This window comes from Adiantum capillus-veneris, chromosome 5, assembly GCF_014529385.1.
Source record: "Adiantum capillus-veneris isolate H3 chromosome 5, ASM1452938v2, whole genome shotgun sequence".
NCBI lineage: Eukaryota > Viridiplantae > Streptophyta > Polypodiopsida > Polypodiales > Pteridaceae > Adiantum > Adiantum capillus-veneris.
Genome location: NC_140935.1, coordinates 21,756,289 through 21,770,702, shown reverse-complemented (window position 1 = coordinate 21,770,702; position 14,414 = coordinate 21,756,289).

Sequence of the window (14,414 nt, the reverse complement as noted above, 5' to 3'; positions counted from 1 at the left end):
CAACGGTCAAGCAACGGTCCTAGAAGGATCCCTCTATCAAAGAGGGAAGGATCAAGTGTGCAGAAGAGTACCAACTATCGAGGAAATTCCAACCATTCTAAAAGGTTTGCATGAAGAGGCATGTGGTGGTCATTTTGCCCAAGAGTTAACTGTGAAGAAGATTTTGCTTGCGGGGTATGTTTGGCCAAGTCTGCATGTGGATGTCCAACATTGGTGTAAAAGGTAAATGAGAATAGAAGATTGCTTTATGGTCCAAGGCAAATCGTGCTTTCAAATGGACCCTTTGAAAAGTGGGACATTGATGCTATGGGTCCTTTGCCTAGGACAAAAAACGGTAAACTCTACATTCTAGTGGTTGTAGACTATATGATTAGGTGGGTGGAAGCACAAAGTGTGGCAAAGGTAAATGAGAAGACAGTGAGAAAATTTGTCTACACTCACATTTACTGTAGAAAGCACACCTTTGGAGATTGTTTCTAATAATGGTCCAGGGTTTTGGGGTGAAACATGAAAAGGTGGTCAAAAAGTAGTGTCTTTGACACTACCTTGTGCACATATGGGACACTCAACTAAATGTTCAAAAACAAAATGTACATAGTGTGCCACGTATGAGGAGAAAGCTCTTGATGAGAAGAATGTACACATGTAATCTCGAATAATTTTTAATCTTTTTCAAGAATATTTTACCATATGACCATTTTTCTTGAAAGTACTTGAAAGGTAGAAAATAATGACCACCATTTCATGCTTTTGTCTTTAGAGAGGGCTTGCTCATAGAAGTCTGTGAAGAACTTCACATTCTACATTGTCACAGTACACCCTACTATCCCTAGTCAAATGATTTGGTAGAAAAGGCTAATGGTGTCATTGCAGGCATCATTAGAAAGATGGTGAAAAACAAGACAAAGTTGTAGGATGACTTCTTGGATGGTGCCTTGTGGGCGTATCGAACCACATATAGGGAAGCCACGGAGTTCACACCATTTCACTTGGACTATAGCAAAAGGCTTTGCAGCCTATCGAGCTCAACATGATCAAGAGGTATGGATGGATCGACTTCTTACACTAGTGGAGGTTGAGTGGAAAAGAGAAGCAGTCTATGAGTGCTACAAGAGGAAAGCTACACAAGCAAAGGAGAAGCTTGACAAGAATTTGAAGGACAGAGATATCAATGAAGGAGATCTTGTGCTAAGGTATGACAATCGACTTGATAATCGTTTTGATGCCAAGTTTGAAACTAAATGGCAGGGACCATACATAGTCAAGAAGGCTTTCAACTCAAGTTACTATCAGCTTATGGATTTGAATGGGAAAGAACACTCCAGAAAGGTAAACGGGTATCGCTTGAAGCTCTATTTGAGTCACCTTCTACCAAAGGATCTACCAAAGATCTGTAAAAAGCTAACTATCTCATGTAAGTATTGTTCCATGAAGCATGAATGTAGCTCCAGCCAAAATGCTAAGGGGCCAAACAATGAAGATCTTGTCAAGGAGCTACCTCACCCTATCAAATTCATTCAAACACTATGGTTATCTTCACCCTTTCACTGTACATAGGCGTGTGTGAGTTAGGGGACTTTTCCCGTATCTTCTTTAAAAACCCTCAATTAGCTAGTCACTAAGCTAGTTGAGCCAAAAAAATAAAATTTTAAAAAAAGAGTATATTATGGCTTTTTTGTGTGTAAATATTTCATTGTATATATGACCTAAATATAGAGATTTTTAAAATTATTTTGATATTTTATTTAAATATTTATATCTAGGTGTGTGTTTTATTAAACCTATGTACACCTTCTTTCATCCTCTTGCACCATAAGTATATTTTTTGTCAAAGTGTACATACTCTAACCTCATATTTTTCTTTTATACAAATCACCCCCACATTTTTACCTTCACCCTCGGGAAAACAAAAAATGATTTCTACTTTCTTAGTCACGTTTATTATATTATTTTCATTTACTTACATACCTTTTCCTCTTTCACCCAAAATAATACAAAAGAGGGATCATATCATATAATTTCAATATCTTTTTTCATATTCATAATTCTTCCATATTGTTTCTTATTAGATACTCATTATTCTAACACCATGTGCTCATTGAGCTAAAATCCATGAATAGTCCATACACTAGTCCCACTATATATATTTCTTATTTCATCAATAATCTTCCTCCATGCATGTGTAAAGGGAACTTGGATACTTTGTATCATGATATGACAAAGGAAGGACTCACTCTTGGATGCATTGTGTAAATTCAACAAAGAAGGGGACCACTAAAAGACTTTTGGAGGCATTAAAAACAGGCTTTTTGGTGAGATTTTTGGCACCCATCTCCGTTTGGAATTTGAAGAACTGGTCAACAAAGAAAATGTAGCCCATAAGCTGAATAATCACCTCAAATTTTTGCATGATTTTTGAAGCTACCACGAGTGAGATATGATTTTTTGTAGTGGACCCCAGTCTGTCCACTTTTCTCACAAAGTAACCCATAGTCTTTTCTCACCTCCTTTCTCACTTCCACACACACACTCATTCCTCTCAATCCCTCACTCAAACCTGCACCTTTCATGGTTTCTCTCACCTTCTTCACCAGTAACCTCCCCTCTTACTCACATAGCTCTCATGTGAGCTCTCCATGTACATACACCATCTCTATGCCTCTCTCTATTACTTCCAAAGTACAATTCCATCTTACCCCTCTATACCCATCTTACTCACATAGCTCTCATATGAGCTCTCCATGTACATACACCATCTCTATGCCTCTCTTTATTACTTCCAAAGTACAATTTCATCTTACCCCTCTATACCCCTCTTTATATACATAAAATTCAGCATATAAACCATGCTTAACCTCTGCAAATTGGGAGATATCATCAACCAAATTGCCATTTTCATCGCGATAATCAACCTTGACGGTGGGGCATAAAGAAGAGAAGAAGAAGAGGAGGATCAATAGTCATTTTGATAACCTAACAAGTAAGTCCAAAACTTCTTCAAGCTTCACCATCACAAGGATTTCCTAACTTAATTCAACCATCTTACTTCAACCATCCACCTCATTCTACCCATTGTAAATATAACATTAACTTTCTAGTGATTACTAACGCTAACCACTAACATACTAACACAAAATAGCTATTGACCTAAGCATAAAAGACACCTCACCTCAAGACATGTGCATAGTAACTCTCTCTCTCTCTCTCTCTCTCTCTCTCTCTCTCTCTCTCTCTCTCCTTCCTTAAAAACTCTACTTTCACCTTATCTACCACTCTTTTGAGCCCACATCCATGGCTGAAGCAGACAAAGAAGGCCCGCAATGTTTTGATATTAAGAAAAAATCATAATCCTGATTTGTTAGCTTGTAAATTAGGATTTCCAATCATCTTAATGAGGGGTCTCCAACCTGTAAATAGGCCCCTCTCCTTCTTGTAAAACAACCTCCAATATCTCCCATAGCACCCCAACACTCTATGCATGAGGAGAGACTTATGTGTAGAAACCACTTTGTGAGCTACACTTTTGCTCCTCCATCATCAATAAATTGAGGTTTGGTGCATCAAAGGCGTGATTCGACGTTCAAATCTCCGTCCTTTCATTTATGCAATATGGTTTGGTGAATTCAAGGTGACTTGTGTATTTTGAGTTTCTATTAGTTGATCTTGTTTTAGAAAGTGTTTTAGTGCGTTTTCATTGCCAATTTTGTGTCCATTGTAAGAGGGTATTGTGGTGACAGGTCTCCCACACCCTAAGATAGTGTGTGTGTGTTGGCAATGTTTAGCATTCACTAAGCATTGAGTGAGTTTTGTACAAGCTCTACGATAGCATCATAACGAACCATCTCCATTTTCAAGTCACAAATAAGGTATTACGCAAGATCCATTCCTCTCTCTCTTCCCTTTGCTCTAGCTCTCTCTGTTCCATTTTGTGTGTGTCTTGGCGTGAGGTTGCTTGTGTGTGTTTTGTGGCGCATCTTCTTGGTTGAAACAAAATCTCTCTTGGTCCTAGTTCACATACTATAACTAGGTGGTGCCCCTATCTTGTTTGGTTGGTTGTGGGTTTGTTGTTATGTTTGTGCTTGTGGTTGTCCTAGCCCCAATTGAGCAGCACGGGAGCCTTGAGGATTGTTTAGAGGTCAACTCTCTTGTTGCCCGCTCCGGACCGCCTCAACATCTACAAGCATTTCTTTTGAAGGCATTATTTGAAACTTTACCTGCTCTTCATACTTTTGGATGCTAAGAATAACAATCATGTCTTTTTGACCTGTATGCATACCTAACATTGTTTTGTTTGTTTGCATGGAGTGAGTTGGAGGATCCTTTGGATGTTCTCTGCAATCATATTTCACTCTACTTCTGTATCCAATAGGGCATTGCATCTGAGACTTGCTCCATTTACACTACTGAGGACTACAACTATTCTCATTGGAGGTGCTCTTGAAGATCTATGTCCTACTTTTATCATGGTCTCATCTTGATCTAAATGTGTCTCTATGGAGGGTGGCTTGAGACTCTGTTTTCCAATCTGACTCTCATCAGCTGATTTAGCTGGCAATGTTTGATCTTTGGACTTCTTATTGCTTCCTGGGTGTCTCATCTTCTTTACTTCTTGTCTTGGTGCATTCTCTAATCTTCAATAGCTTTCGTGGTTGCTCTTTTCTCTGTTTGATCTGCACTTCTTGATGTGTGATCTCCTCTAAGCTCTTCTGAGGTTATGTCTGATGGACATGAATCATCTTCAATAAGGTCTACTTTTATATCAGTCTCCATTTTAACTATGCTTGAGGACTTTGTGCTATTGTCCACGAGTCACCTGTCTTGGTCTTCATTCTTTGTTGTCTATGATGACTCTGTCATGTTTGAGCTCAGTATCTCTAACATCTTATGGGCCATTGGCATTCCCACTATGATGTTATCTGTGGTATACTCAATTATGCAGAAAATCTCAAATCTAGGGTAGATGTAAATAATCGTAATTATTTACTTATGAGACTTTTTAGAAATTTTGTTGCCAAGATGATGATACAAACATGTAAAGCAACTCAACTTAAGCTCCTTAGCAAAAGTTTCACAAAGTTGGGATAAACCCTCCTTAATGTGTCAACAAGTTTGTGTCCATAGTCTGTCTTTACAAAACTAGCCAATTTTCACTTTAAAGATCCAAATTTTACCAAATTTGATGTGAGTGTTTAATACAACATAATAAAACATTTGTATACTTGGTTGACCAAAAATACTTAAAATTGGACAAAAGAAAATAATCGCGATGTCTGAGAAATTTATGTTTGTGAGTTGAGCCGGGTCAGCACCGGGCTGCTTACTGTGGGAAACGATGAAAGAAAGATGCACATCTAGAGAGATTATAGCACAAAAGAACACCTTGTACACCTTGAATTGAATTACTTAATGAACTAAAATCTGAATATACAAAAACAACTTGTTCGCAGTAACGAACAAGTGCTCTTGAGCCTGCCGAGACTATGAGCGAAAGTGCAAATGCCAAATCTATATGGCCTCGATGCCTTCCCTTGCTCTTCCCGACTACCTTCACGGGCGCAAGCTACGCCTCCTTTGGTGGTTTGGCCGTTATTGAATTCTCACACCTCTTGTATCTTTGGAGCGGCTCCAAATCCTACCCGCCGTTCTGCTTGATGATGCTTCTCTTCCCAAGAGCATCTCCTACCTGTATTTAGGCTCGTCTCGGCAACCTACTGCTCACCGCTCACTTGCTAGCGAGTCCACCTTGGCCTTGCTTTGCTACTCTACTTGTCTCTAGAAACCGCTCATCGGTCTTGCCCTACTCGCAGTCATGCTACAACACTCGGTCCACATTGGTAAGCTCAATGTGCACCTGCTCGTGCTATAAATTTCGAGCGCTCCTCCCGCGTGGTAGGAGGGCGCCCGTTGCCACCTTAGCATGCTTGCCAGCATGGCTGGCTTGCCTGCGAAAAGCTGCGCCGAATGCAATGCTATAATTTACTGTACTGCCACAAGGGCTTAGTCATAGATCGATGTTGCAGGCGCTGCTTCGTACGAAAGGCCAGGATGCCGACAATGTCCAACACACACAGAGAGAGAGAGAGAGAGAGAGAGAGAGAGAGAGAGAGAGAGAGAGAGAGAGAGAGAGAGAGAGAGAGAGAGAGAGAGAGAGAGAGAGAGAGAGAGAGTCTGCGGGTCTAGGCTTGGAATCTGGACCCTGCATGGAGTCTGTGTGTGTGTGTGTGTGTGTGTGTGTGTGTGTGTGTGTGAGAGAGAGAGAGAGAGAGAGAGAGAGAGAGAGAGAGAGAGAGAGTATCGTAGAGTCTTGCCCTTATTTTCTTTAGTTAGGAAAACCATTTCGGCGAGCCTTAGTAAGACCTCAACTTGTTTCATAAGGGAAAATTATCAAAATACCTCTCTAATTTGAGGAAATTCTCAAAATACTCCAAAATTCCCAACATACCCTCAATTTTGTCATAGATTCCCAAAATGCCCTTCAAATTTTCCAAAATTCCCAAACTAGGCCTTGTTGTGAAATTAAATTTCTCCAAAGAGTAAAAAATTTATAGCTTTTCATAAGAAGACTCATTGTCTATCAGTACAAGATGCTAAATCTAGAATTTGAGTTGATTATATAATATATTGTAGGCTTTGGAGATGAATTGCTTCATTATCTTAAGACATAATTATCCTTTTTTGCGATCAAAGCACCCTGGAACCTACCTAATCTTGATCGCCTGGAGCTGCTTGCGGCCTTCAAATTCACTACCAATAAGTACGGCCTTAATAATGTTCCTCTTTTTCCTTGTTAAAGTGAGAGCAAATTGACTTCCTCTTCATCGGTACTCAAAAAAAACCTAGGAAAATGTGCTGAAAATGTGCTTCTAACATGGTCCTCCATAACTCTAGACAACTATAGTAACTCCCACATGGTCCTTCAAAGCTCCATACCTTGCAAGAGCATTGACAGAAGCAATTGAATATGGCATCTTTTGTTAATATATGAAAAGCCGTTTGATGTGGAATACTGCAAGGTCAATGCTACATACTCGTAAAAGTTAAATGGGTGTAGGATGTTGATGAGATGGATTTGGAAAAAAGACTCTTAAGATCAAGCTACTAGAAGTTGCGATAGATGTGCTCACTTTGCATCCAAAGCGATAACAAATATCAATGAATTGTTACTTAATTTCCAAAGAATAGGGAACTAATTTTTTTTAATTTTTATTTTCCCTAGCGATGGAACCCTAGTGATGGAACCCTAGCCTGTCTCACTGCCTTCGTCAAGGCGGCGGCCCTCTTCAGGCCCCATGCAGAATGTCTTCTCCCACTATCCCACCTCATCACACTCCTGGCGCAAGGCCCCGCAATATTTGGGCCACGGGCACTCTCCCCCATCACACACTCGTGGGCAATAACTGCTAGATACTGCATGGCGGTGGTCTCATAGACTGCGACCCAAGCACATTCGCCCCGCATAACCCCCTAGCTGCAGCGCTACTAAACGGAATAGACCACCATAGCCCGCTGCTCGGAAGTGCAGAGAAGCTCGAGGCTGCTAGACTCCTGTGCCATGATTTCGGCTTCTTCTCCCAACCAACAGCTCTCCCTCAGCATGCAGGTGGATCTTCGGATCCTCCTGAGGGCCCTGCCGCTACAACCTCCAATGGTCATGCCGTGAGCACTCAACAAGGAGGAGGCAATCAGACTTCTGCTGGAGGCAACCAATCGCATGGAGCCGGTAAGCCCTATGTCTTACTACCTACTATTGAGGTTAGGAAAACCCAAAGTGATCTAGAGAACAGGGCATTGATAGGACTTCTTGCCAGCCCTCGCCCACCTGCCGACGTTGTGCGAGGGTGAATTCGTAATCATGGGGGGCTATAGGGGCTGAAGTGGAGACCATTCAGGCCTTACCCAGGAACCAGTATGTCTTCGTCTTTAAGAATGCGGATATGGAATTTCGAGTATTGAGCACTGGGCAGTGGTTACTTAGGACGACCCCCCTCTGTCTGTTTAAGTGGAATAAGGACTATAAAGCTGAAAGCGACTCACTCAACCACTTCCCCGTCTGGGTCGAGTTCCCAAACCTTCCCCTCCATTACCACAAACACCTCAGGGTTATAGGGGCTCAATTACGCAAGGTATTAGGAGGCAGACCGAGAGGGGATTATATCCCTGCATGGCACCCTCAGGCCCTCATTGAGATGGACATCTTAGTCGACCTGCCACAATCGATGCTCATTGCATTGGACGATGGAGAATGCTTCGAACAACCCCTAAGCTATAAGTCCCTGCCTAACGCTTGCTTTCACTGCAGAGTGAAAGGTCACTTCGTTAGGGAATGCCCTAAGAAAAATTCTAAGGCCGAACAAGCCCCCACAAATGCTAGCCCGCATAAGAGCGCTCCTCTTGCTCCCTCGAGTGCTCCTGCCCCCACTCCCCCTAAGTCAGAGAAAGTATCGACAAACAAAACTACTACAGACAAGAGCAAAACAAGAGGACCCAATAGATTCGCCCTGCTAGAAGCCCTGCCAGAGTGGGAAGAATCCAACGTGGCAGAATCCATTGAACCCGACTCGGAGGATGATGACGATGCGGACACTAGACTAGAAATTTAAGTCAACCAAGCAGACAAGATGAGTGACCCAACTCATAACAGGTCAAATTCTAGCAGCGACCCCAACAAAGAAAACGTAGCACCTATCCAGAAGGGCAAAGCAGAGGTAGGGCCTTCTCCAATGGAAGTCTAGAAGGATAACAAGAGGGGGCACAACTCGGTTTCCTAGCCCTCTCCTCGAGCTCAGACAAAAAATCGCAAGGAGAAACGGATTCCTGGATGAAAATAATCTCTTGGAACATTAAGGGTCTTTTTGACCCTCTCAAAGCCAAGAAAGTCAAAGGATGGATCAGAAACTTCCCTGTGGAGTCATTGGTCTGCAAGAAATAAAAACTGCTGGAGAAGAGCTCGCCCAAAGACTGAATGTCATCTCCAAAGATCACAATTGTTCATGCTCCTCTCATGACAAGGGATCTGGAGGCACTACCATTGGCGTACCTCTAACATGGAAAGTAAACATAGACAAATCAAGTAGAGGCACCTATTGGGTAGGGGTTGCTGTTGAGTCACCACTGCAATGTATGATTCTGTCTGTCTACGCAGGGGGGTCTGTCAGGAACAGAACCCAACTCTGGCAGCAACTCTCTACTCTAAATGAACCCACCATCCTCATAGGGGATTTCAGCATGGTGGAGAGTATAGAAGACCGATTTCCCCTCAGGGGTAATGTGATCAATGGAGCAGAAAGACATGAATGGAATCGACTCAAGGATCACCTCGACCTGTGGGATGTCGGCTCTCCTGGGGAATGCACTTGGCAGAATTACTCTAGAGGTACTAATGCTAGAAAAGCAAGGTTAGATAGATGCTACCTAAGCACTGCATTGGCCAGAAGCGTTAACAGAATAAAGGCCAAACCTAGGATCACTTCTTGCACCTCTGATCATTATCCTCTAGCACTACAAGAGGTTGTGTGCTCTTGTGACGCTGTTAGCGACGGAAATACACTGGGTTTTTATAACCCCCGGCGTCGCTAAAACCGTCACTACGAGCGTCGCTACGAGAGCGTCGCTATAGGCGTTGCTATGAGCGTCGCTATATAGCGACGCCTATAGCGACGCATATAGCGACGTTTACACAGAAGACTATAGCGACGCTCATAGCGACGCTACAGAGCCATAAATAGCGACGCTTATAGCGACGCCCGAGAGAATTTTTTTTTGGTGGCAGGGCATTGAATTCCTTGCCACCCATCAACCATATTGTACTTGATTCACTTTTTAAAAAAAGTGCAAGGGTAGATAATAGACCCAAAATAGTCACCCACAAGACGCATTGTTTGCAAAATTGACAATTGTACACATCATAGGCAAAATGAATTGATTGGCAAATGTAATAATGACAATTGTACAACATCATAGGCATAAAGAATTGATTGGCAAAAGGAACTGCGATGACAAATGTAATAATATACATGGTTCAAAAAGACGTATAAAATCCGTCTCATGATACATAAGCTATGAGAAACCCTAAACTAATGCTATCTAGCTACGGCTAAACTGACGTCGTCTAGTCAGACGTCTCATCGCGTCCAAGCGGCGTATCTGTCGGATTCTGCAAAAAAAGACAATAAGACAGCTTTCAGTAAGTATAAACATATAACGACATTTATAAAACAATACAAAAAATAAAAAAGAGTAAACCCTAATACTAACCATGCCACCGCGAGAACTGAGAATGTCCATCAGGGAGTTTAAGCCCTTTCTGCCTGCGTACTCGCGCTCGTACGGTGTGGGATCACGTCCTGTCATCGACCACTGTCAAAACATACAAAGATTTCATTATGTTAGAACTAAAAAACTCATAAACCCTAAACTATCGAACATAAAGAGCAATGTGAAAACACTTACAAAATCGGCCTCAAATGATGCCCATCCACCGCTCCCCAAGTGGTGCGAGCTCCCTGCCTCTACTCGCGCTCTGGCTGCATCCTTTTGTTGCTTCCACTTGTCGGGATTCTCGCGCGCTGCTTTCTTCGCATTCTTCCAATCTTCTTTGGCCAGCCAATCTGGCCTGTTCCACCCATTCTTGATTGCTTTTTGCACTTCAGAACGCTTGTGTTTGCAGTATTCGCGCATTCGAATCTTCATCAGGTCTTCATTGAAGCGTTGATCCCGTGTTGGAACGGGAAACTCATCATGAAGTATGCTGATGACTCTGTTTTTTAAATCACTTGGTACTTCACTCCATTTGTTTAGTATGTAGTGTCTAAACAGCTGAGAGCAAAGACCACGCATGCGCGAGATCACCTTCTTGCCGTCATCATCCATGATGATGCCGCCGCTGATGTCGACGGAGTAAGGCAAGCCCTCTGGCGGGTGACGCGTGAACCTGGGTGTCCCGGCAGGGGTCTCTAGCGGCGTGTCGATGGGGGTACGGACGTCAGGTGTCTCTACCGGCGTCTCGGCCCTGAAGCGAGGAGTGTCGAGTGGGGTGGCTCCTGGCGGAGTAGGTAGAGGTGTGTAGCTTCTAGGAACAGTCAGCCGTGCAAAACCTGGCGTAGATGGCGATGTTGTGGCTGGTGTGGGGGCGGGCAAAGAAGGGGAGGGTAAAGAGCCTCGTCGAACATGAGGCGGTGTGGAGGCATCGGTGGCGGAATCCCCACAACAACCGCCACCGCCACCACTAGAGCGCCGGTGTCTAGACGAGTGTGAAGCTCGTCTCGTCGACGCCGAAGCTTCGGAGCGCGTCGAATGCTCCGAAAGAGAGGGAGATGCGGATGGAGTAGGAACGCGCGATGATGCGCCAGAGCGATGACGCTCCACGTACCACTGTCTCTGCTGCGGTGACAAAGAAGAAAAAAACTCCTCATCATCTATACCTGCATTAAATACACGAATATTTAAACTTAATATTGAATGAATAGAGTAGACAATGACGCAAAGACCATTAAATACAATGACGTAATGACGCATATAAATACAATGACGCAATGAATTGAGTGATAGAAGAGGCAAGTCGAAAACTCAGAATTTTCAATCAAAAGATGTGAGCGCGAGTAGAAAAGAGCGTTATACACCATGGAAGGTACTTAGAGAGCCAGAGCTTTTACAACACGGAGCAAAATTGTTCAAATACAATATTTGTGGCTTTAAGAGATCTCTCTCTCATCCTCGCATAACTCAGCATAACTTCCTATATCTATATAGAGCTCTCCGTTTAAACACATATCCTCTGTTTCATTTTGTAGCTCCTCTGCATGCACCCCATATAGAGTAGTAGCATCTTGATGCTCGTCTGGCACCACCGCAGCGGCTTCTGATTGAGCATCTTCTCTGATCTCCTCCATTGATGTCGTTGTGATTGGCACATGGTAGCCTTCATACGTCCTTGCACTACGAGGGGCTACCTCTATGACGTACCACCAGTTTGATGTAGACTTTGTAGGATGAAATATTACCTGCCAGAGCCACATAACTTACATGAGAGCTTTCAAGCACATAACTTGTAAAAGGGGGATGTTAACTATTTACATACTTACTTGTTCACAATGCTCGGGTAGTACGAAAGTGTCTCTTAGGTCAGTCCATTTCTTAGTAGAATCCACCTCAAGAAAACCAGACTCTCCTCTACGCACAGTAGCCTTGCGACCCTCCATGATTATCTTGAACCATTGCACGTCGAACAAGTCGACAAAAAATCCTCTGTAATCGATCCTCAAAATCTCTTGCAGCGTGCCGAAGTAAGTGAGTTCCGCCACCACAGGATCTGCATCAGAGGAACGTCGTCGACTAGACTGTTCAAATTTTGCCATGATTCCACAATCTTGAGTAAAACGCTTTTTGTCGATTTGTTCCACCCTAAAATGTCGACCTTTACACCATGCTGCTGTGTATGACTTATACTACAACGAACAAAGATTATGAGTGGCCGTTCAAACGTTTATAAATAAAGTCACTTGCTAGTCGTACATTGCAAACTTACCTTGGTCGCGCAACCCCGAGAGTACTCCCACACTTCTTCAGTCACTTCGTCACCACATTATTGTGCGCTTTTCAATTGGTTGTGCAACCATTTTAAGCTCATGAAGGTTGGTAGGCTCTCCAGAACCGTTGGATAGTGCATCGGTGGTCGTCTTCCCCGTCTCCACTCGATTCGTGCCCTTTGTCGCTCTTGCTTTGCATCCTCATATTGTGAAATCCACTTTTGCATCACTGGATTGTGAAGCATGCAAAATCGGTTGATTTTAGCCTCTAGATCTTCTGTCATCTTCTTCTCAACACCGAGATTGCACATGACAATCCCAGATATGCGCTCATCATCTATGGTTCGCCATAGCGTGTCCCGGGATTTATCAAATCCGTCTAGCCACTCTCCAATGTACACTAGGGACTCTGATACCAACCAACCTTCTGCCATGCTACCCTCCGGACGTGCCTTTTGACGCACATATCCCTTAAGCGTTTTCATGAAACGCTCTAAGAAGAACATCCATCTGGAATGAACTGTGCTAGCTATTTCCACCTCATCAACTATGTGAACAAGAAGATGCACCTGAATGGTTAGCATTGTAGTAGGAAAATGTTTCTCAAACATGCACACAAGCTCCGCAGCATTTAGTTTGGCGAATGGTATGGAGTCTACGTTGATCTCCTTTTGTGAGATCCATTGCACCAGCTTTGCAAGTTTGTAGATTGTGTTACGGATGTCGAGAGACAAACATCCCTCAATGGCAACCGGTAAAATAAACTGTAAAGTATGTGCAGCAATGATATTAAAGTCCACATTTTATGCAATGATATTAAAGTCCACTATGAACGTACCTGACACATTTTATGCCACTCGTGTGACTTCAAACCGGTAAGCTTTCCTTCTTTAGTAAAACACGTTCGGAGCGAGTGCATTACGCCAGTGGGGGTCCGCAAAGATCGAATGGTCTCTTTTACTTTGCGTTCTTGGGCTCCTGTGAAAATCCATGGTGCTTTAGGGAGTTTGATCGATCCATCAGACGCTGTTTGCGGCCAATATTGCTCCATACGATCCACATTTCTAAGGTCAACTCTGGCTCCCAAAGTATCTTTCTTGCCGGTCAAATGGTCCCATAGTAGATTACCCACATTCTTGAATATGTGCATTGGATCGAGCAAGTGATTGATCATGAGTCGGGGCCAGTATGGTAACTCGTACCATAGAGATAGTCTCTTCATCCCTGGAGGCAATCCGTCATCGCACATCTCCTTCTGCTCTAACCATGCTTGTGCAGACATCCTTGGTGGCTCTCTTCCCAAAAAGCCGTCGCGTAACACATGATTCTCTGGAAGATACGCTTGATGACCTTCGTAGATTTGCTTCTTCAGTGAGGGTGCCCTACGTGCATTCAGTCTAGGTCCACATGTGACACATGCTCTGTATCCGCTTGTTTGAAGCCCTGCATGTATACACATGATAATAGATCAACTATGGGAAAAAACAAGATTTACAGTGTCTGAGTGAGGAGTGTCAATAGATCACCTGAGCATTCTGTTAGCCCGGGATAGTCATGCATGGTCCACATTAGAATGCCTCTGATCAAAGCATTCCGTCGTCCTGTGTGTCGGCTCATATCCACCACCTCTATGCCAATCCACAATTGTTGTAGCTCTTCCAATAGTGGACGAAGATACACATCCATATTCCCCACTTTATATCGCCCTGGCACAATCAAGCTTAGCCATAGGTGCCCCTTCTTCGTAGTCAACCACGGGGGAATGTTGTAGTTGACGATGACAACGGGCCATACACTGTAAGATGTTGATCTTTGACCAAATGGATTTACGCCATCCATAGCCAGGCCTAAGCGCAAATTTCGAGCTTCCCTGGCAAAATCCGACCATGT